Source organism: Dermacentor albipictus, chromosome 1 (genome assembly GCF_038994185.2).
Source record: "Dermacentor albipictus isolate Rhodes 1998 colony chromosome 1, USDA_Dalb.pri_finalv2, whole genome shotgun sequence".
NCBI lineage: Eukaryota > Metazoa > Arthropoda > Arachnida > Ixodida > Ixodidae > Dermacentor > Dermacentor albipictus.
In genome coordinates this window covers 111,480,521-111,505,395 of record NC_091821.1, presented here as the reverse complement: position 1 = coordinate 111,505,395, position 24,875 = coordinate 111,480,521, and the positions used below count along the sequence as shown (strand labels likewise).

Sequence of the window (24,875 nt, the reverse complement as noted above, 5' to 3'; positions counted from 1 at the left end):
TGCAAGAAAATTTAGCATATGCAAAATTTTCCTTGTAGGACAGCAAACCATGCCAAACAACTATGTGCATTTCACGAGGGTGAGTGGCTTCTAGAGAACGAAAGTGCAATGATCCTTCACCGAAAGAAGCATGAAACAACTGTGACATTTAATGAAAGCAGTTGGGCTAGCTGGCGCACTTTAGAATGCTGAGACAAATGCAAGGACAAAAAATAAAGACAGTGGACGAGAAGAAACGACACAATAGCGCTCTGTCTCTTCTTGCCCGTTGTTTTTATCGTGTTTAATTTTTGCCTTAGCCTTCGACAAATGCGAGTGTTGATCTCGCCCGAGTGGCCGTCGACAGTGCTGATATTAAAGGCGTGAGGCACATTACAGGGGACGCATTCTCGGACGGTCGCTTTCGTCAATATCACTTTCAGTGCGCGCTTATTGGCTGGTTGAGCAAAACCGGATAAGCTGATTGGCTGGTCGAGCACGACATGCGAAAGCGATAGCATCGCCGAAAATGGTCGTCCGAAAATACGTCCCCGGATCAACCGGCAAAGGTCACGACAATTCGAAGACTTTGCATGAGCAGCGCCCATACACTGATAAGAGGGATTCGTCTTTCTAGACGCGTTTACAATATTCATGTAGCAAGATGGCTGATACTGCAAACGCGTTATGCGCGAACGGAAACATGCTAACAATAATAGCGTGGCGAAAGCAAGAAACATTCAATAAGATGGCAAAAAATATAATAACATGTTGCAAATTAATTGCCACATGTCTCGATGATTTGTAATGACGTCATCGTGGCCGCCATCTTTGGGTACTAGCACGTCAGCAAGCGGCGTAAAGAAGGAACGTAACAGCACGACAGGCGCGTCTTGCGCTCAACTACAAACCGATAACAGTGATCGGCCGGTGAAAAACGGTCACCGTCAAAAAGCAAAACAATGTTTGCGTGATAATATGGGTTACAGACTGCCATATCCGCGCGTTAGTACAATGAGAAGCTGTGCCCGTGACGTCACGTGAAAACTATCTACCGCGACATTTACTTGGGCGTCAGAGGCCGAATTCACAATGCTTTTCGCTGAAAAGACCCTTCATTGGCCAGCCGCCATCTGTAATGGCATGTTGAGCATTACTGTTGGTTGACGTCTATTTCTACGAACTGCCTCAGCGTATCCCCATAATATTTTGTGGGTACCGACTGTAGCGTTTTCGAAAGAAGTTTGTATGCTGTACACCCCCACGCATGCACATATAACAGGCCCTCTACGAGCTGAATTGCAATTTCCGCATAGACTGACGGAGCAACTGGCGTTAGTTGTTTATGGCACAGTCCTCCCCCTGTGTAAAACCTCAAGCAACAAAATGAAAGAAAAGTTGATTTTATTTTCAGACCATAACGATATTTTCAACTGAAAAGCTTGCTTTCCGAAGAGCCAATAGGAGCCCATATGGGCTATTATTGTAGAGTGAACCATTATATAGTTGAAGCCCGATTTCACTTCCACGTCCTTTAACGTAAACAATAACAGCGACAAAAAGGCCGACCCAGGAATGAGGGGAAAAGAGGTGGAGGGAGTTCCGTATAGTGTACACGCTAGAGTGTTTTTTTTTTATTATGGGGTTTTACGTGCCAAAACCACTTTCTGATTACTAGAATATTCTGGTACACTAGTGCAGCGCTGAGGTATACTACATATGCAAGATGCGGGATGTAAGACGTGATAAAGGCTATTTGAAAGTAGTGCCGTCTTCCGCACACTGAAGAATCACTCAGGGTCCTAAGGGCATGCATATTTTATCACTTCTTACAGTTTAACACCGTTTACACTTTAACATTTCCTCAGGCGGAGATGCTCGAGCATGCAATTACGAGTATCATATATTTGTTAAAAATGTTCAGAAACATGCAGTATTATTCTTGGTGGCTATAATTTGTGCTTAGTCAAGAAACGAAATTCTTCGCATTCCCAGGGAAGCGCGTAATGTTTCTGTCTTTTTTAATATAAATCAGAAATCGTGCACGTGGTTATTCAGCTGTATTTCTTATTTTCTATAGAGTGCCTGCAACAAATGACAGAAGCGAAAAGTATGTCCAAAAAGCATTGTGCAGACCGTGGGCTTCAATGAACCGAACAAAATTTGACATTTTCTCAGCGTTACAGAATTACCTTGTTGTATTTTGCGTTGTAAACTATCTGTATTCAAATCCTTCTAATGCGTTTTCATAACGAAGTCACGCTTGTTCATATTTAACTCTAATTGTTTGTGGATATGTTATGGCGCGACCATCAATGTCGTTTCTCTCTTTTTTTTTTTTACTTCACATTGTCTTGTTCAAGCCACAGTGTAGGTTGTGTAATTCACGTGCTCCTGCTAGAAAATGGGCTGTGTTCTCTGAATCAAAACCAGTCAGTTCTCTGAAGCGGATGTTATGAACAGTTGCCATACGAAACCATGAAACTTCACCATCACGTCCAACAAAAAGGTCACGAGGTTGATTTTCAGTTCGTACCTGGCCATTGTGGAATCAGTGGCAATGATTCCACCGATAACGCTGCTCGCACATCACTTCAAGAAGAGCACAGCGTTCCAATTACGCTTTCGAGGACAGACGCCGCAAGGCAGCTTCGACACCTGGGACGCAGTCTCTCACTGATCGAGTGGAACTCGCCAAACTTCCGACTTACACGACTGCATCGACTAAATCCCTCCTTGCAACTACGAACTCCACTCGGACTTCCTCGACGTGAAGCTGCGCTTCTCTGTTGCCTTTAGTTAGGAGTTGCCTTCACAAAGGCATACTCTACATTAATTGGAGTGACTGACAGTGCAGCATGCGAGGTCTGTGGCACCGAAGAAAACATCGACCACCTGCTGTGCCACTGCCCACGATATGCCCCAGACAGACAAGAACTTGCTAATGCTCGCCAGAAACTTGCCGATCGGCCGCTTTCTGTGCAGGTGCTGCTGAAACATCGCCCCCATCGCTCGTCGGTCCATAAAGCGGTGAAGGCGCTTTTGTGTTTCTTGAGGACGACGGGCTTGTGTGAACGTCTGTGACTATTAATGCAATTTCTATTAGACCACACGCATCAGCGAACTCCCCGATCATTTCCTTTTTTCCTTCCCTTCTTTCTCTCCCTGCCACCTTTGTTTTCCCCTTTCCCAATCACCCGGCGTAGGGTAGCCAACCGGACGTTATCCTGGTTAACCTCCCTGCCTTCTGCTTTTCGCTTTCCTCCTCCTCCACGTGCTCCTGCCACACAAACTCTATGCACGTGTGAAATTTATCACAGGCAGTAAGCGACCATTTTTAATTAATAGCATGAATTTTATACACATCTACGCGTATTAGTCTCATGTTTTATTTTCAGGCTACGAATATTGGCCAGCACTACTTACAGATGGCAACGTATCCTTGCAACTACCGTTGTTTCGGTCGTAAAAAATTTCCAGTATTGTAGTCACACGGATTCTCAAGTAAATACGCAATATAGTGAATATCATTCGTCATATCTTCTAAATATAAATCTTTATTTCATACATGTGGCTAGGGTGGCGTTCAGGGCATGGAATCCACCAAGCCCATCGACTACTACATCAGGTTGTTCAAAATGAAGGAAAATTGTTTTTTAGCTTAGTTACACGGCCCCAGTACGGAAGCCCACTCCATTCAAGAGCAGGTTAAACGTCTCAGTTCACATCAGGACCCTTTTACCTCTCTCTCGAAGGTATCTGCTTTTAATACCGTCGTCTTCCCTAGGCGAGTCGACTAGGGAATCTGAAGACTGTCCAGGACCAAATCACTATCGTCGACTCCGTTGCGATACCACGCCCGTGTTCGGAATAACCCGCAGTAACTCCGCCTCCGAAAAAACTAGTTTTGGACCTGTGGAAAGAAATCAACCGGTGATACCTAGTTCGTTCGCCCGCCCCTTCTTCATCGCTAAGCCTGCCAATTAGGCTCGTCTAATTAACTGCGCCTAAATTAACTGCGCCTGCGCCTAGTCTAAATATTTTAAGGCAGTTTGTCGTGTGCGTATCATGGCCACGCACGCTTATATCGCCTTAAACTAGCTCTTTTAACTACTACACGCAGAGACAAAGTAACAGCGCGCGCATTATATCCCATAGATGAGATGAATATTTACAATTATTATTAGGGTTATAATTATATTCGTATGCTGATTGCTGTGCTATCGTTTGTTAACGAAGATTTCCCTCAAGTCTAACTATTTTGAGGCAGTTTTTTCGTGTGCGTATCATAGCCACGCACGCTTATATCGCCTTCCGTTTCTCTACCACGGGTGCGCTTTAAAACCACGGCGCTGCAATTTTGCTTTCCTTTCCTTGATTCTTCTCCGCCCTTAAACTGGCCCTCTTCACTAATACACGCAGAGACAAAGCAACAACGCGCGCATGCGATCCCATAGATGAGATGAATACACACACATATATATATATATATATATATATATATATATATATATATATATATATATATATATATATATATATATATATATATATATATATATATATATATATATATATGTATATAAAATTATCAGCCATAGCTCTCAGTATAGCTTTCTGGGCCGTTTCCTTTCTTTTTTTTTGTTCTTTCGAAAGTAGTCCTATTAGGGTTATTATAATTACACGAAGGTATTTCGCCCTCGTCAGCAGCAGTCCTTGAGATAGCTATTCTGGCGGCTAGCTCCCCACGCTATGCGTGCCGCCCTCGCACCTTTTTAAGCTTTTCCTAGACGCTAGAGCTATACTATTGTGTCCGCGCAACCTTGAGCTATCGGAAAGCGCGTTTCCCCCTCTTGGCCGGCGGAGAAGGGAGGCTTCGTTCCGGCCGCGAAGTCCCCCCCCCCCCCCACATCTCAGTAAGGTGCCTGGTGGTGGTCTCGTGCTGACAATGCTCTCTCGCTGGTCGCATATTTCCCCCCTCATCTTCCCCCCCCTTTTTCCCAAGAAAGTATGCCTGTCGCGGACATCATCAGTCCCTTTCAGAAAATCGACTGTCGCGGACAACATCAGTCCCTTTCCAAGTAAGTATGAGGCTCGGAGCAGGAGTTATGGCGCTTGAAAGTAACCTGGGGCCTGACGAACCAACCGACTGAGCTACCTTTCCGGGCAACATCCAAGGGTCATGAGTTCAAATCACCTGTCATGTTCCTTTTTTTCCCGTTTTTTCTATTTTTTTCTTTCTTTTTAATGTCTTTTCCTTTAGTTTATGACTGTACGGGAACCCCCTTAAAAAAAAATATATATATATATATATATATATATATATATATATATATATATATATATATATATATATATATATATATACATCCTCAATTAGGTATGACGACACATGTGCAAGTCATAAATACCAGGTTCTCTAGTAGAGTGCCATCCGTGCGGTATAACCAATCTCAGATTGGTCAACCTTGACTGATCAAATAGGGCACCACTGTAGGTTAAATGAGGCGTACAACTCCTGCGGTACCCGCCGTGGTTGCTCAGTGGCTATGGTGTTAGACTACTGAGCTCGAGGGCGCGGGATCGGATCCCGGCCACGGCGGCCGCATTTCGATGAGGGCGAAATGCGAAAACACCCGTGTACTTAGAATTAGGTGCACGTTAAAGAACCCCAGGTGGTCGAAATTTCCGGAGTCCCCCACTACGGCGTGCCGTATAATCAGAAAGTGGTTTTGTCACGTAAAACCCCATAATTTAATTTTTTAATTTAACTACTGCGGGGACGGTAGAGTATCTGTCTCCCGTGCAAGAGGACCGTGGTTCAAATCCCGGTGCCGCGCTATTCTCCACCGGAAAATAAAAAAAAAACGTGTGTTGAGAAAATTGCACAAACAGGCCTGGAGTGCGGCCTGATCCCGGCGACCAGAACCGGTAACGCACTCTCTCACCAGAGCAGGATTGGCCACCCTGGTGCAGTACTTGGCCACAACCTCCCATATGAATACAACAATGAAACCCCGGCCCTCAGTCCCCAGCAGCCGCGAAGCAACTGACTACGGTGGCGGTCAGATCTGTGACGATGCAGAGGGTGATAAGCATACCTGGCTCCGGACAGGCCGCCATTGGAATCTGAACCTGGCAACGTTTAACGTTAGAGCGTTATCTAGTGAGGCGAGTCTAGCAGTGTTATTGGACGAATTAGAGGGTAGTAAATGGGATATAATAGGGCTCAGTGAGGTTAGGAGGACAAAAGAAGCATATACAGTGTTAAAAAGCGGGCACGTATTGTGCTACCGGGGCTTAGCTGAGAGACGAGAACTAGGAGTCGGATTCCTGATTAATAAGGAAATAGCTGGTAACATACAGGAATTCTATAGCATTAACGAGCGGGTGGCAGGTCTTGTTGTGAAACTTAATAAGAGGTACAAATTGAAGGTGGTACAAGTCTATGCCCCTACATGCAGTCATGATGACCAGGAAGTCGAAAGCTTTTATGTAGACGTGGAATCGGCGATGGGTAAAGTCAAAACAAAATACACTATACTGATGGGCGACTTCAATGCCAGAGTAGGCAAGAAGCAGGCTGGAGACAGGTCAGTGCGGGAATATGGCATAGGCTCTAGGAATAGCAGAGGAGAGTTATTAGTAGAGTTTGCAGAACAGAATAATATGCGGATAATGAATACCTTTTTCCGCAAGCGGGTTAGTCGAAAGTGGACGTGGAGGAGCCCGAATGGTGAGACTAGAAATGAAATCGACTTCATACTCTGCGCGAACCCTGGCATCATACAAGATGTAGACGTGCTCGGCAAGGTACGCTGCAGTGACCATAGGATGGTAAGAACTCGAATTAGCCTAGACTTGAGGAGACAACGGAAGAAACTGGTACACAAGAAGCCAATCAATGAGTTAGCGGTAAGAGGGCAACTAGAGGAATTCCGCATCAAGCTACAGAACAGGTATTCGGCCTTAACTCAGGAAGAGGACACTAGTGTTGAAGCAATGAACGACAATCTCATGGGCATCATTAAGGAGTGCGCAATAGAAGTCGGTGGTAACGCCGTTAGACAGGAAACCAGTAAGCTATCGCAGGAGACAAAAGATCTGATCAAGAAACGCCAATGTATGAAAGGCTCTAACCCTACAGCTAGAATAGAACTGGCAGAACTTTCTAAGTTAATCAACAAGCGTAAGACAGCGGACATCAGGAACTATAATATGGATACAATTGAACAGGCTCTCAGGAACGGAGGAAGCCTAAAAACAGTGAAGAAGAAACTAGGAATAGGCAAGAATCAGATGTGTGCGTTGAGAGACAAAGCCGGCAATATCGTTACTAATATGGATGAGATAGTTCAAGTGGCTGGGGAGTTCTACAGAGATTTATATAGTACCAGTGGCACCCACGACGATCGTGGAAGAGGAAATAGCCTAGAGGAATTCGAAATCCCGCAGGTAACGCCAGAAGAAGTAAAGAAAGCCTTAGGAGCTATGCAAAGGGGGAAGGCAGCTGGGGAGGATCAGGTAACAGCAGATTTGTTGAAGGATGGTGGTCAGATTGTTCTAGAGAAACTGGCCACCCTGTATACGCAATGCCTCATAACCTCGAGCGTACCGGAATCCTGGAAGAACGCTAACATAATCCTAATCCATAAGAAAGGGGACGCCAAAGACTTGAAAAATTATAGACCGATCAGCTTACTGTCCGTCGCCTACAAAGTATTTACTAAGGTAATCGCAAATAGAATCAGGAACACCTTAGACTTCTGTCAACCAAAGGACCAGGCAGGATTCCGTAAAGGCTACTCAACAATAGACCATATTCACACTATCAATCAGGTGATAGAAAAATGTGCAGAATATAACCAACCCTTATATATAGCTTTCATTGATTACGAGAAAGCGTTTGATTCAGTCGAAACCTCAGCAGTCATGGAGGCATTACGGAATCAGGGTGTAGATGAGCCATATGTAAAAATACTGGAAGATATCTATAGCGGCTCGACAGCCACCGTAGTCCTCCACAAAGAAAGCAACAAAATCCCAATAAAGAAAGGCGTCAGACAGGGAGATACGATCTCTCCAATGCTATTCACCGCATGTTTACAGGAGGTATTCAGAGACCTGGAGTGGGAAGAATGGGGGATAAAAGTTGATGGAGAATACCTTAGCAACTTGCGATTCGCTGATGACATTGCCTTGCTTAGTAACTCAGGAGACCAATTGCAATGCATGCTCACTGACCTGGAGAGGCAAAGCAGAAGGGTGGGTCTGAAAATTAATCTGCAGAAAACTAAAGTAATGTTTAACAGTCTCGGAAGAGAACAGCAGTTTACGATAGGTAGCGAGGCACTGGAAGTGGTAAGGGAATACATCTACTTAGGGCAGGTAGTGACCACGGATCCGGATCATGAGACTGAAATAACCAGAAGAATAAGAATGGGCTGGGGTGCGTTTGGCAGGCATTCTCAAACCATGAACAGCAGGTTGCCACTATCCCTCAAAAGGAAAGTGTATAACAGCTGTGTGTTACCAGTACTCACATATGGGGCAGAAACCTGGAGGCTTACGAAAAGGGTTCTGCTGAAATTGAGGACGACGCAACGAGCTATGGAAAGAAGAATGATCGGTGTAACGTTAAGGGATAAGAAAAGAGCAGATTGGGTGAGGCAACAAACGCGGGTAAATGACATCTTAGTTGAAATAAAGAAAAAGAAATGGACATGGGCCGGACATGTAATGAGGAGGGGAGATAACCGATGGTCATTAAGGGTTACGGACTGGATTCCAAGGGAAGGGAAGCGTAGCAGGGGGCGGCAGAAAGTTAGGTGGGCGGATGACATTAAGACGTTTGCAAGGACAACATGGCCACAATTAGTACATGACCGGGGTAGTTGGAGAAGTATGGGAGAGGCCTTTGCCCTGCAGTGGGCGTAACTAGGATGATGATGATGGTGATGATGATGATGATGATTATGATGATAAATTTGTTGTCGTGGTTCCCTCTCTTTGATCCTTTTCTCATGTTTCTACGTAATGGCAGGGGTAAGCGCCCTTCAACCGTCAGTGTCCACGCTGCGTTGTTCTCTGGATAGCAGGTGCGGTGGTTTGAGACGTGGCAAACGTTATTTGCGCCTCTCAGTTCTTCGATGTTGTCCCCCTACTCTTCAGCCCTTGCTGAGGCCTAGAAGCAATGGTGGGTTGTGCGCTTTTAGTCGTTGTCCACACCGCGTTGACGTTTGGTTAGGAGGGTGGTGGCCTGAGACGTGGCAAACGTCCAACCAATGCCTTTGTGGTGTTGAGACGTAACAAACACATCCGCCACCAAGAGATCCAACCAGATGTCAGGTTGCCCGTAGCGTCGATGTTCGGTCGCGGCCTCGGAGATCATTCTAGTTGTGATGACTGATGTCACATGGCCGCCCAAGGGCCCAGCCCTCGCTTTGTCGTGTCCACCTCCCTGAGAATACACAGGCACCCACACACACACTCGTCGGCGTGCCCGAGCGATGCGCCTAACGGACGCTATGAGAGAGAAGTGGTTCTTGAAGGGTAAAGAAAAGGTTGACACTATTTTCTGCAGCCCTTGCGGGAGCACGGTTCAGCGCCAACAGGGGTGGGAGGGGGGGAGGAGATAGTGGGAGCAAAGGAGATAGGAGAGTAGTCCGTTAAAGTGTCGCCATGGCAGCGGCTGAGCAGACCGGCAGCAAGGGCCTAGTGGGTCCGGCAGGAATGGCAATCTGGTGAAAGGCCAAGCGGCGGTGATCCAGTAGGAGCCAGATGGTTGGGACAGGTCGAGTAGCCTAGAGTGGTTTGGATAGCCGTAAGGTTATCTGTCTTTGCAGAAAATCCTATAGTCTCGCCGAGAGCCCCGACGAGTCGAGATACTCGACGACTACGCTATGATCCCCGTTTTATTTACAATGTTTTACTCCTCTCTCTGTCTCTCTCGTGGTCAGCTCTCGACAAGATATAGATAGGTGGCTAACTTAATAACATCACTAGCGATACGTACAAAACACGTTTCTAAAAAAAAATAACTCTGAGCTCGTGACCCCGACCCAGCTCGTCTGCATTCTGATTCCGGCCAAATGTGACCATCTCATTCGTCTCCCGTTTCTCTCTGACATTTGCTTCAGCCATGCGAGAGGGTCATGGACGTGCTCTACCATGAATTTAGCGCCTCGAATATCGTATCCTAGCTTTTGGATTGGCCATTCCATGCAAAAGCAATCTTTCTCCGAGGTGCTAAATGCCTCTTTTCGAGCTGTCACTTTTCGACTGAGGTACAGCACAGGATGCGCTTCACTTCTTTCGTTAATTTGGGTCAAGGACGACACTTTGACCACGGTTGCTGGCGTCAGGTCAGACCAGGGAATGCATTCTCTGCAGAAGTCTGGCGAGACAAGTGTAGGCCGTCAAATAAAGGTTCTTACTCGAGCAAACCACATTTTCCGGATAAGTTCCGCTGATCTTCAACTTTCGTGCGACTCACGCACTTATAGTGTCTTTCTCTTGTCCACAAAGTACCCGCACTAATGAAAGAACCAAAAAATGTTTAGTAAACTACGCACTTGAAATTTCACGATGACCCGAGCTAAATTCTATCTACTCTGCATGCTCGAATCGTTTCTCAACGCTGCTGCCTGATGAATACACGTGCGAGACACGCACCAACGCTTGGTTACTTTGTGTCCGAGCATGACACACCTCAAAGACACAGTATTAGCATTTTCTAAATTGGGCGGTTACCAGCGGCTCCGCTAAATTGCGCGACTTTCTGCCAAATAAAAAAAAATCTCACGACCACTTACGAAAAGCGAACTGATACTTAAGCGTGCCACTACAGGTTTAAACAACTAACCTAGACTCGGCGATGCAAGCGTATTAAAAAATGAATAATATCTGCTAAACAAAAAACGACATATCGAAAAACAAAGTTCCCAACTTTACGCGTGCGAAAACCGTCTCCTTAAACCGTACTCGAGGTGGGCGCTGTCTGAAAGCTCCTGTCAAACTTGTCAACTCAGGAATACAAATGGCACGTATGTCATTCCCCTGTCCGCAGACCCCCAATACCTTTCGCCCTGTCCACCTGCCTCTCTGTCATTGCCCTTGTGATGCACTGCCTGGTATCACCATGTCGCGTCGCCTCAACGCCGCATTCTCTTGTGTCATACAGGCTACACCTCGAAGAGCTAAACGAGGGGAACATAACTGTCCCCTGGCTTTTGCCCTCCTCCGCGCCGAACGTCGCTTTCTTTTCAACCTCGTCTGACGACTCGGACGCGCTAATACTAGGAACATAGCAACCGACAAACGCGCCTTTCTAAATCTTTCTCTGCGCTCTCCAAAGGGTTTAGTGGCTTTAGATTTACTCGGCCGCGTTTTCTCTACTGCAATTCTGAATTTGCGACGCCTCTTTCTCTTGGCACTGTTTTTGGTGCGCCGTTAAAAGTGCCTTTTTTTTCGTTCGCCGCTCCTCGACCTGACCAACTTGAATTTCGATCGGGGGAATCAGAAAGATGTCATCTTCCGACTTAACTACGCCTCCAGAGCTAGCTGTCTCATCTTCCTTTTTCGCGCTCAGGTCTTCGTCGTAGTTCAGCGCCTGACTCTTTTCCCTACTTTCGGAAAGGGGTGAGGGGGGGGGGGGGAATCAGCAAGATTTCCTACTCCGGCTGAATTACGTCTCCCGAACTAGTTACTTCAACCTCCTTCTCTGCACAGTGTTCCGCGTCGCAACACAATGCCTGCTCCTCCTTCTCCGGCTTAATTACGCCTCCCGAGCTAGCTACTTCGTCCTCTTTCTCTGCACTGTATTCCGCGTCGTAACCCAGCGCCAAACCTTCTTTCTGAACTTCTCTCGAGGAAGTCGGAAGAATTTCCTCCTCCGGCTTAATTACGCCTCTACCTACTTCATCATCTTTCTTCGCGCTGTGTTCCGTGTCGTAACACAGCGCCTGATGCTCTTTCTGAATTTATGTATAGGAAATCGGAAGGATTTCCTCCTCCGCCTTAACTACGCCTCCCGAGCTTGCACTTTCATCCTCTTTCTTCGCACTGTGTTCCATGTCGTAACACAGCGCCAGACCTTCTTCCTGAATTTCAGTCGAAGAAATCGGTTTCTCCCGACATACCGAGCTTGAATCTGGAGCGCAAACTCGCCTTCACTAACCTGTACTTGTCTGTCTCGGCCTCGCTCAGCCGGACTACGACCTGCGCGACTTCTCCCGGCATCAACTTAAACAACTGCTCCGGCCATGTGTCCTGGTGAAATGACCGCTTCTCACAAATCCGTTCGAAATTACTCAGGTGGAGACCGATGTCATCGCCTGTTTTGTACGGCTGAAGCAAACTCGTCATTTTCACGCTTTCTGTTTGTGGCGGCGCCCTGCGCCTTAATCTCACGATTTCTATACTCCATTTCATACATCAGGTGCAACGTTGTGGAAGCTACGCAAGAAGTCCGGTCACCAAAATGCATCACTCCGCGCGTTTCCCTCTATGCTTCACTGAGCGCCAGCGGCGTTTGCTCGCGCGACCATGCACGTGAGGCTGCCTCGACGGGCTGCAATTAAGAAATAATGAAAAGCAAATTGATTTAAAACAACGTGTTAGCAGCCGCATAAGTATGCCGATTGTTTCTAAGCGTAATTTTTTTTCTTTCAGAACTGAGCTTATATAAAGAAACATTTTGCAAAAAAAAATCGGGTCAAGAAACACCAAACTACTTCTAAGTGCGAACGCAGCCACTGTAAAAGGTATCTCTAACCTCCACGGCGTTGCACATGATGCATGAAACGGAGTATAGTCTTATTACCATTAGCTCAGTTTCATGCTGCCTTCGTTTACTCTCAAGCTCAATTTCTTCCTGCATTCGTTTCTCTTGCTCCATTTTCTAGCGCTCTTTTTTCTTCCTTTTCGCGACATATCTTTTCCCAAGCATCCGTGAGCTCGTCCTCCTTGAAACCCACTTTGTCAATCGCAGTACGAATTTTGGCTTTCCTCAACGTATAATTAATGTTCATACCGAGCTCTGCTGCTAAGAGCAACAGCTCCTCTTTCTTTAACACTGTAATATTCATGCTTTTCGAGAGCTGACCACAACTTCCCCTGTATTGACCGCACACCCGGTGGCGATCAACTACAGCTAATTGCCCGATAAAACGCTGTCCTTATCGTCCGGCAAAACGTAGTCGCTCAAGTACTCACCTAAAGTCGAGCTTGCGAAGGTCGTGTCTCCCGGGGCCACGTTCCCAGGTCTGCTTATCCCAGATGGTGGAACTGCCTTCTGCTGCTTTTTCCTTCCAGATTCCTCGAGTCAGCCAAGACTCCATACCGTTACTGCGACGGTTCTGTCGCCCTGAGCCACGAAGAGGAGATGTGCCGACCCCGGATCCGCAGAAGTCGTTCTTGCGCCCGTAGTTCGTAGAACCTGATCCCAGATCGTGAGGACTCCCTTCTTGATCTTACCGCTACCAACCAGTTTCTTGCGGCTTGGGTGGCGTTCAGGGCATGGAATCTACCAAGACCATCGACTACTACGTCAGGTTGTAGAAAATGAAGGAAAAATGTTTTATTAGCTTAGTTACACGGCTCCAGTACGGAAGCCCACTCCATGCAAGAGCAATTTCAACGTCTCAGTTCACATCAGGACCCTTTTTCCTCACTCTCGAAAAGCATCTGCTTTTAATATCATCGTCTTCCCCAGGCGAGTCAACTAGGGAATCTGAACGCTGTCCAGCACCAAATCACCATCGTCGACTCCGTTGCCATACCCCGCCCGTGCTCGCAATAACCCACAGTAACTCCGCTTTCGAAGAAACTGGTTTAGGATCTGTGGAAAGAAATCAACCGCCGGCACCTAGTTCGTTCGTCATTGTACCCCCTGCCCCTTCTTCTTCGCTCAGGCTGCCAGGTGAAGGGCTGGCTGAGGGCCTTTCGTGGAACCTTGCAACAGCTGGTCTACACGCTGTCTTGACGGCCGGATAAGTGCCAAGAGAGGGGTGGTCATTAGACTCGTGTAACTAACTGCGCCTATAAATTTGTTGTCGTGGTCCCCTCTCTTTCATCCTTTTCTCATGTTTCTAGGTAATGGTGGAGTGAGCGCCTTTCAACCGTGAGTGTCCACGCAGCGTTGTTGTCTGGATAGGAGGTATGGTGGTTTGACACGTGGCAAACATTTAATTAACTGCGCCTCTCAGTTCTTCGTCGTTGTCCCCCTCCTCTTCATCCCTTGCTTTGGCTTCCAGGTAATGGTGGGGTGAGCGCTTTTAGTCGTTGTCCACGCCGCGTTGACGTCTGGATAAGAGGGGTGGTGGCCTGACACGTGGCAAACGCCCAACCAACGCCTTTGTGGTGTTGAGATGTAGCAACACGTTATTACGCTGGACTTTTTTATATATGTAATGTGCTGTTGTATTTAATTTATGTAAATGGACCGATTATATGGGGGCCACTGCTGTTTGTTCCGTACGTACACGGGTGTTTCGCATTTCGCCCCCATCGAAATGCGGCCGCCGTGGCCGGGATTCGATCCCGCGACCTCGTGCTCAGCAGCCCAACACCATAGCCACTGAGCAACCGCGGCGGGTGACATGACATAAATATCAGCAAATGAATGCCTAACGTGTCATGACATTAGTGTCATGAATTGCTTGACATGTCACGTTGTCAGGACATGACATTCATGACAAGATGTGTCATTCTCGTGATGTCACGCACGCATGTCTCGTCGCATCCTGATACCTATCCAATAAAAGAAACGACCATGACGCCATCACCTCATATCATTTAATTATGTCATTCATGACAATCACGTCATGACACCCATGTCATGTCATTCATGCGATGCATTTCATTCATGACACGAATATCTGATACATAACTTGTTAAACAACGGACCTGACATGAATGACAATCATGTCATGACACATATGACATAACACGAATGTCCTAAATGAAATGACATGGCAATCATGAATTGAGTGACATGACATGCGTTGCTTTAACTGGATATATTTATTTATTTATTTATTTATCATACCCTCAAGGTACGGTTGTACATTGCAGAGGGGAGGGGCAAAGTAAGTAAATACAGAGGCAAATCACAAAATAAGAAAGGAAGGCAAACAACATGGCAAAAAACATCGTATACAAAATAATAATGGTAAAAAGAAACTTGTGAGCGTGGCAAAAATACATGGCATAACAAAATAAAGAAAGAAAAGAACATACGATATAAAAATACAAGCCAAAAATGTAAAAACAATGACATAAAAGCAGTTATTATACAGAACAAGCAAACGCAACAATAATTTATAACATGAAGCTTTGAAGTGTGCTTTTAAAGTTATTGGTGTCAATAATGCTTGTAAGTAATGCGGGTAAGTTATTCCAATCTTTGCTCGTTTGGGGAAGAAATGAATATGAAAAGCCGACGGTGTTGCAGTGCGGAATGTTTACCTTTTGGTGGTGGTCTAAGCGAGATGAAATGTATGGTGGGGGTTGGACAAAGATAGAACGTAAATATGTGTTATGGTAGTAGATTTTATGGAAAAGACATATGCGAGATAGTTTTCGACGGGTTGATAACAGCGGGAGGTGAAGGAGAGCTTTCATGTTAGTGACACTCGCAGTTCTTTGGTAGTTGGTGAGAATGAAACGGGCTGATCGATTCTGTATTGCCTCTAGAGATTGTATGAGGGTGTCATGACCGGGGTCCCATACTGATGACGCGTACTCTAGTTGTGGGCGAATGTAAGTTGTGTACAGTAAGAGTTTTAGTGATGATGGTGCTTGAGAAAATTTTCGACGAAAGTATCCTAGTGTGCGAGTGGCCTTAGATGTTATGTGATCAATGTGAGTTTTCCAGGATAGATTGCTGGCAATGTGAACCCCCAAGTATCGATATGACGTTACACATTCTAGTGGGATGTTATTTAGCGTATAGGTGGGGCAGATGACGTTAGTACGAGAAATCCTCATTGTCTTACACTTTCTAATGTTTAATTCCATGCGCCACGTACGACACCACTCATTTATGTTATTGAGATCCTCCTGAATTAGTAGAATATCTGAAGAATTAGTTATTTTACGATACAAGACGCAGTCATCCGCAAAAAGACAAATGTTCGAGGCAACGTGAGTGGGCAAGTCATTAATATGAATTAGGAATAATAAAGGACCGAGCACAGACCCTTGCGGGACGCCGGAGTCAACAGGGGTTAAGGGTGAGTTAGCGTCATTAGTGGTTACAAATTGAACACGTGATGTCAGAAACGCGCGAATCCAATTAATTATGGGGGGTCTATGTTTAGAACGCCTAATTTATGATGAAGCAATGCATGGTTCACTTTGTCAAATGCTTTAGAGAAGTCGAGAAATATACAATCTGTTAAAAAACCAGAATCTAAATTGGCATGTAGGGCATTAGTGAAGAGGATAAGCTGAGTGTCACAAGAGAAGTTCTTACGGAATCCATGCTGCATAACTGTGAAGAAGTTGTTATTTTCAAGAAAATTAACCAGATGCGTGTATATTATATGCTCCATAACTTTGCATGGTACAGATGTAAGTGAAATAGGTCTATAGTTGAGTGGATCATGGGTTGGTCCGGTTTTGTGAATGGGGATTACTTTGCCAATTTTCCAATCATACGGTAAGGTGCCAGAGTTGTAAGATTGTGAGTAAATGCATTCTAGTAGGATTGAACAGTATTCCGCTGTGTTTTGTAAGAATATAGTGTTAATTTCATCCACCCCACATGATGCTTTAGGTTTTAAGTTTTGTATTATGGCTTTGATACCAGTTGCGTCGAAAACGATGGGATCCATGAAATGGTAGTTAGTTGATTTTATCTCAGGCATCGGATCAGGGGTCTGAGGTGATGAGAATGACTGAGTGAAGGTATCGTTAAGTACATTAGAACACAATAGGTCAGGTACTGGGTCCCCAGAAGTTGTTAGCAATGATATTCTAGTTTTATGGTTGTTTCCTCGTATGGCTTCCCAGAAGCGTTTTGGATTAGTCTTCAATAAATTTGGAAGTGTACAATTAAGGAATGAAAATTTGGATGACCTTAGATATATTCTAATATGCTTGTCATGGCATGCATGCGTGACATGAATGACATGCATGTGATAACATTTGTGGCATGAATGTCATGAATGTTATTAGTCTGTATGTCAAGCAAATCACATTATTCTCAAGAATGTCCCAAAATGCATGCATGCATGGCTGACATTATTACCATGACAAGAACTTATGCCAACCCAGGGGCCAAGCTGTCCGCTAACTTTGGCCGATTGCTATATACTCGTGTTCGGGATTCCGTGATGGTCATTGTATTGTCATTCCAGCTTCGTAATCCGACTCTCATTTGTGATTGCCCCGTGCTACCTGCGCTCGAGTCAGGTGGCACGCGTAAGAAGATCCCGGCATCTCAGCAGCAGAACACCGGGTGGTGGTTGTGTATCGAGCGCAATGCACACGGTCGTGTCGTGGCTACAAGAAGAATGCTTTATTGATAAGAAGGGAACGTACTTATAGCTGCGCTGCTCTCTTCGTTTGCACGGTGTTGCTAGCTTGGTTGGCCATTGCATCCTCCTTTCTTTGAAGAATGGAAACACTAAAAACACGGAAAGCTCTCAACATCGAAGAGTAGCAGTCAACACTCCTATATTTATAGGTTGTTTCAGTCTGCCGGAATCCGTGCGTGTAGGCCAGGCGATCTGGTGGTCTTCGCGGTCTGGTAGATCGCCTTAGTGAATCTGGGAGCTTAGGTGGGCCGGATGTGCCTGCTGGTGGTCGATCCGGTGCGGCCTGCGGAGGTTCAGGCGGCTGCTGCGAGGCTGCGCTCGAAGATGAATCAGGGGTGTCGTCGCAGTCGTCCGCCTGGTAATGGATGGCTCGATGGAACGCTTCTGGTGTTTTGCGAAGGTGCTGTCTATTTCGACGGAAAACCCGGCCATCCTCTGTCAGAACGGTGTACGACCTTGGGGCCACGAGATCTTGGACTTGCGCCTTGATTTCCCATCTACCATTTCCGAGGATGCGGACGACGTCTCCCTTCTGTAGTGGAGTTAGTGTTCTTCCTGTGGTCCTTGCTTGGACATGTTTTTGGACGGGACCTGATGATGACGCTGAAAAATCTGGAAGTAGGGTTCTGAGACTTCGTCCCATTAGCAGTTCCGATGGTGATCGGCCATCCTCAAGAGGACACACCCTGTAATTGAGAAGGCCCAAATAGAAGTCCTCGTTCTTGCTCTCAGTCTTGCCAAGAAGCCGCTTGACCACTTGTACGCCCTTCTCGGCGGGTCCATTGGACCTGGGAAAATGGCGATTGGAAATCGTATGCACGAAGTCATAACGAGCCGCAAAATCTTTAAACTCTTTTGACGTGAACTGCGGGCCGCCATCACTGCAAACTTCTAGTGGTAATCCATGCATTGCAAAGATCTGACGTAGTTTATGGATGACAGTCGTTGCAGAGGTATCCTTGAGACGCTCGACTTCTGGAAAATTAGAGTAGGCGTCATAGACAACTAAAATATGCTTTCCGGCGGGTTGAAAGAGATCTGTACCAACCCTCACCCATGGCATGTCTGGAACGGTGCGTTGGCACAGGCTGTCGATAAGCAAACTTCTTGCAAACGTCACACCTGTCAATGAAATGGGCAATATCTGTTGAAATTCCTGGCCAATACATCAACTCGCGAGCCCTCGATTTGCATTTTCCTAAGCCGATATGCCCTTGGTGCACTCGTCGCAGCATCTCTGTTCGCATGCTTGCAGGTACGACTACTTTAGTTCCCTTGAGGAGTAGGTGGTAGTGGTGGTGGTGGTGGCGATGTTGAAGCAGGCGGGGTTAGCCTGGCATACATAGCCGGCAATTGTTCCGCCTGATCCTCCTTCGAGTTGAGATCAGGGGTGTGTCACCAGCTGTCGATGAGCCCCGTGTCTTGCAGGAAGGCTATCAGCAGTCGTTGCACTCTCTTCCTGAATGCCGCGGGCCCTCCGGGGAAAACAACGTCCTCAAAGGTCCTGTGCGTGAGACCGCTTTTTTGTAGCTTGTCGACCATCGCTTTTCTTTCTGTGTCAAACTGCGGGCATAGCCAAATGAAATGTTCGATGTCGCCAATGTCCCCACAGAAAGCACAGAGTGGGGAAGCGCGAAGCCCAGTCTTGAATAACCAAGCTGGGGTGTACGCGGAGTCGGCCCTGATGCGGTATAAAAGCGTCGCTTGTTCGCGTGTAAATCCATGAGTCACACAGGGTTCGTGTGGATTCTTGTGCATCTCTCTAAAGTGAAGGCGGATTGCACCCTTAGAGTTTTGAAAAGGTTTTGGAGCTTTCACTTTTGGGACACATGTCAGCGCTAGGCGTGCAAGGGCGTCAGCTTCCTCGTTTCCATCAATTCCTACGTGTGATGGAATCCATTGAAACCATATGCTAAATCCTTTGCTCGTTAGGTCGTCAATCAGTGCCAGAGACTGCCTTGTAAATTTCTCTATAGGTAGGCCCCGATGTAATCTCTGTAATGCTGACTTGGAATCCGTCAGCACCAGGACATCACGTGCAGAAAAGGCCCGTAGTTTCCGCAAAGCCGCGGTGATTGCGGCGCTTTCTACTGTTGTAGAGGAAACTACGCGATCCAGTCGGCCAGACTATGACACATCAAGGGATGGTATGCAGAATGCCGCTGCACAGCTATCTGTTTGTGCGCACACCGAACCGTCTGTGTATACTTGTAGGTGGCTTTGAAACACAGTGCTCAAGTGGTTCAGCACATGAAACTTGGCTTCGGCAGTTGAAATGGTGCGTTTCGTCGGTAGGTGGGTTACATTAAGGCTGCAGGTAACGTCCGGAAAAGACCATGGCGGGTCAAGGCGGCTTTGTTTAGGCCATTCCAATCCTAAAAATCGGAAGGTGTTCAGCGCCGCATGAAAATGTGACCGAGTTCTTGCTCTTAGCCGCCGGAGAAGCGCCGTGCCTGCGCGTGACTCGCCCAGCCGTAATAGCTGCGTCAGCAAGGCCTGAGATGCCAAGAGGCGGAGTGGGAGAGACTGCCTCATTAGTGACTTTCTTGTTTGAAGCCGCCGTTGGAACTCCCATCGCCAAGCGGGAAAAGCATGAAGGCAGATTTTTCTGCTGATAAAGACAGCCCAGACAGACAGGCCTTGAGGAGTACTCCGTTAACTACAGAAAGTTCGTTTGCGAAGGACTTTAGCTCATCTTCTACCGGTATTGACGACTGCAGGCTAGAAATGACATCTTGCGCCGTTGCATCACTGGCCGTTGCTACCTGCAGACGAGATAGGGTGGCTGGTCCAACAACGGCAGTCAGGGTGCACGGCATGAACTTCAACGTCCGTTGAGCCTTTTTCTGGTTGTTTCTGTGATGGGATTCGTGACAGGGTGTCGGCAACAACCAGTTTGCTGCCTGGAACATACTGCAACTCAAACTCGTACTTCAGCAGTCGAAGAAATAGTTGTTACAGACGGGGTGGCATGGCGCCGATTTCTTTCTTTGAAATAGCCAAAAATGGGTTGTGGTCGGTTTCTATAACGACATGTCTTCCAATAACGTAATCATTAAACTTTTCACAGCCGAATGTTATGCCCAGGGCGTCTTTTTCTATTTGGGCGTACCTTCGCTCAGTTTCTGCGAGTGCTCGCGATGCGTAGCCTACCGGGCGCCAGTCTTTTCCATGTTGTTGGAAAAGCACTGCTCCGAGTGCAAATGCTGACGCATCCGTCGACAGTTTCGTGGAAAGCTCGGGATTAAAGGTAACCAGGACGGGTGCTTGCGTCAGCATCTTTTTGAGCAGCACCCACTCACGCTCGTGAACATGCGTCCACTCGAAAAGTATGTCGTTTCTAATCAGGCTGCGAAGGGCCTCAGTGTGGGCTGACAACAGTAGCAAGTATTTCCCGAAATAGTTCATGGTGCCAAGCAAGCGTTGAACGTCTTTCTTGGTCGTTGGCGAAGGGTGGTTTAAAAGGCACTTTATCAGGTCGGGATTTGGCTCAATACCTTTGAAACTAATCTTATCACCCAAGAAGCTGATTTCAGTACGTCCAAAAATGCACTGTTCTGCATTCAAAGTTAGGCCCTCTGCCTGTGCCCTTTCCAGCGCTTTGTACAGGCGTTCATCGTGCTCCTTTCGCGTAGAACCCCACACAAGCACATCGTCAATGTACACACGTTTCTCCGGGGAGGTTGTCGAATATCTGGCCCATTGTACGCTGGAAAACTTCGGGTGCAGATGCAATACCGAATGGCAGTCAGATACCGATACCGACCAAACGGCGAACTGAATGTGCAGATTTATGATGTTTTTTTGTCGAGGGGAATTTGATGGAACCCACTGTTTGCATCGAGTCAGCTGTAATACTTTGCATGCGCAAGATCACCTTCGATTTCTTCCCGGCATGGCAACTGAAAGTGCTCTCTCTTCACCGCCCTATTAATTGCCCGCGGGTCCATGCATACTCTTAAGTCGCCATTTTTCTTCCTCACGATAACCAAGGGACTTACCCAGTCTGATGGTTCTTCCACCTTCTCGATGATGTTCGCAGCATTCATCCGGTCAAGTTCTTTCTTAAGCGGCTTCTTGAGGGCGTAAGGCACACGCAGAGTTGGCTGAACCACAGGGACAGCGTCCTTCCGGAGCACCATTTTGTACTCGCGCCGCGTCCTGCCAATGCCCGTGAATAGCCTTGGGAATGCCTGCTTTAAGCTTCCGTATGTCTCGCTGCTGTTCACCGAGATCACTCTGTTGACCAGACCAAGTTGCTCACTTGCCCCGAGGCCCAGAATGGCTTGCTCCTTTACTATGAAGAACTCAAGCACTACACGCCGTTTGCCTAACTGCACGGCGAGGCGAATTTTCCACTGTGCGGTATTTCACCGCCCCCGTAATGGCGCAGGATGCTCCTCGTGGGGTACGGCTGCTGTCTGGTTCCGAGCCTTTTGAACAGCGAACGCGGCAACAAGTTAGCGTGTGCTCCCGTGTCGACCTTCAGCTGCACATCAGTTCCTTCAATGCTCGTTGTTACAATCCAGTCGCGACTTTCGGGACCACGCTTACTTTCCGTCGTCCTGATCTCCAGAACGTCGAAGTCACTGTCACTCTCCGCTCCTTCGACCACGTCATCAACGCTGCTCGCTTGCTCGTACAGCAGGAGGCAAAGTGATTAGGCTTCGCGCACTTGTAGCATGTTTTGCCGTACGCCGGTCACTTCCTTGGCGCATGCGAGAAGTTGCAATAGCGGCATCTTTGGCGTCCGTGTTTAGCTTGCGTTCGTAATACAGGTTCAGTGGCGTAGCAACAGGGGGGGCCGGGGGGCCGTGGGCCCCGGGTGCAAGGGGCCAGTGGGGGGGGGGGGGGGGGGTGTCATATACGCCTGAAGACACCCCTCTTTCCGCCGGCTTGACTGGGCGCAAATTGCAAAGAATGTTCCGGTATCCAGTAGCCCGAGCTTATGCACCCGATGCGTTGCGCCGCAGAATTGTCGGCTGCAGCTCTATCAACACCCCACGAAATAATTGCACGAATGTGCGGGCTGAAAAATTTAATTGGCGAAATGGTCGCTAAACTACTCGCTTTATCGGAACGTTTCATGTGGGGTGCGCTCGTGCTGTGCGTTCATGCTGGGAGCAGGAGTCGCTAAACATACAGTGAGGCATTGTAAGTCGGTGGGGCTCTTGAGCCGCTCTTCCGTTCAGAACGCGCAGCGAAGACGAACAAAGACAGCAGCAAGAGGGCGTTCAACCAGCGCGCCCGGCGCTCGCGTTTACGGCGAAGCGTTCGTTGAGAGCGACGTTGCATAAGTGGGGCAGTCAAAAGTCGCGAATAGGATTCTGTGGATCGTCTTCAGACTCGGTTCGGCCGAAGAGTTTGGCGGCGTATGACTCGACAGGCTGTAGTCGCGGGCCCGCCGCGATGTCCGGCTCGCTTTTCCCCTCTCCCGCTCGCTCCGAGAAGCCGCTGCGAAGCCTGCCGTTATGTTTCACGCTTTCCTCCTTACCTTCGAAAGTTTCAGAAAACTGTTGTTGTGTGATTTCATGTCACAAGTACAGTGTCTGTATCAGCTGCACAGAATTTTATTTAAAGAAAAGGTGAATTTTGTAAGGATATTTTCCGATCGAGATTCTATGAAGTTGTCTTTTTGTGACTACTAGGAACTCGGTAGCGCGAAAAATATGGCAGATAAGTAATAACCATATCTTTAGTAATCCCGTAATTAGTACTTATAGAGGAAGCACATCATTCGAGAATTGAGGACTCAAAGTCATATTATTAACTGAACAAAAGCTTCTTAAAATCGTTTTGGGTGCTACAACCTACAGTACTTCGGCACTTCGGGCGGCGCAGTATATGGCAGCAGCGAAAGAAATATGAAATAGTGGACCAGTGACGTTGATCCCTTAATCCTCTCCATTGCGAGTGCAAACCAACAGTAGTGGAAACTTTCGCTGGCACGGGCTTCATCACGGCCTTTTCTTTCTTTTTTTTATGGTGACGCCAAGAATGGACTCGAAGCGTGCTCTATTCTGTTCCCAATCTTCCGGTGGTGCCGCAGCTCGGATAATCACGTTTGTCCGTTTAGCAGCAAATGAAAAATAAAGGCTTTATTGGTCAGAATGAAGAGAACTCGTAATTGTCATAGCATTGGCGCCCGCGCAGCGGGGAGGTAGGTAGCGTTTTCTATAGGGTGGGAAGGTGAGCTAGCGTCACTGACAATTTAATTTTCGTTTTCGTTCAGGGCTGCGTGCCATAGTACCTACGACGATTTTTGTGAAGTTGTTGTTGGGCAAGATATGAATGTCAAGCTTCAATTTTTCAAATGCAATATTGTCGCTAAGATTGGTAATTAAAACTTTATTATAAAGATATTTTTGTTACTTGTACGTGAGTGAAATTTTCCACGATGCCCCATTTGTATTGGCTGCCAAGCCTTACAGTCTGACAGATGTGGACATTGGCTTATCACACGTTATCAGTGCAGCACGCTGTGTTATTTGGAGCAGGAAAAACGGCGTCTATATTTGCTGCATTCGCGATCTCTGGGAAAGAAAGCTAAGGAGAGGGGGACCCGGGGAACGTGCGCGGTATCCAAGGCGGCTGTCCTGGTGCTGAAACCCGGAAATTGTCGATATCCTCGCCTTCCTCGACTACATCAGGGGGGGGGGGGGGGGGGGTGACAGAAGACCTATGGGCCCCGGGTGCCAGACGACCTAGCTACGCCACTGTACAGGTTCAATCTTGTTTTCCTCCGTCCAAGCCCTAATTTGCGATTCGGCAAGTTCCTCACCTTTGCAGCATTCCACCGCTGTGGCTATGGTCAGGTCTTTCTTTCGAAGAAGTTTTTCCTCGCAGGGAAGAGCTGCAAATGCCATAGACAATTTGATCCTGCAGCATGGAATTTTGTAAATCCCCGAATTTGCACGTTCTTGCTTTTAGTTGCAGATCCCGAAAGAACTGTTCGAATGGCTCTCCGTGTGCCTGACGACGCGAGCGAAACACATATCGCTCATAAGTTTCATTATACTTAGGCAAGCAGTAGTTTTCAAATGCTTTAACCAAAACGACGTAGTCTTTAGCTTCCTCTGGTGATAGGTTCAGAGTATTAAACACGTCAATTGCTCCTTGACCCGCAACATGCAAAAAAATTGCAGCTTTCCGCTCCTTACTGCGTGGCTTCGTGGGCTCAGTTGCTATCAGGTACAGCTCGATGCGTTGCTTGAATGTCTGCCAGGACGCTGCTGCGTTGTCGCCCACTCAAAGTGGCTCAGGCGGGCGCCGGTCGGTCATGGTCACGTGAGCGATCCCACTTCTGTCACCATGTATCAAGCGTAATGCACACGGTCGTGGCTACAAGAAGAA

The 24,875-nt window shown here is 47.2% G+C and overlaps 1 protein-coding gene and 1 pseudogene across 1 annotated transcript in view; one reads left to right on the top strand and one right to left on the bottom strand.

The window, feature by feature from the left end:
- Inos (Inositol-3-phosphate synthase) overlaps nt 1–24,875 on the top strand; it is an 85,656-nt gene that overhangs the window by 4,581 nt on the left and 56,200 nt on the right. The window lies entirely within an intron of this gene.
- On the bottom strand, nt 13,191–24,410 carry LOC135907744 (uncharacterized; annotated as a pseudogene).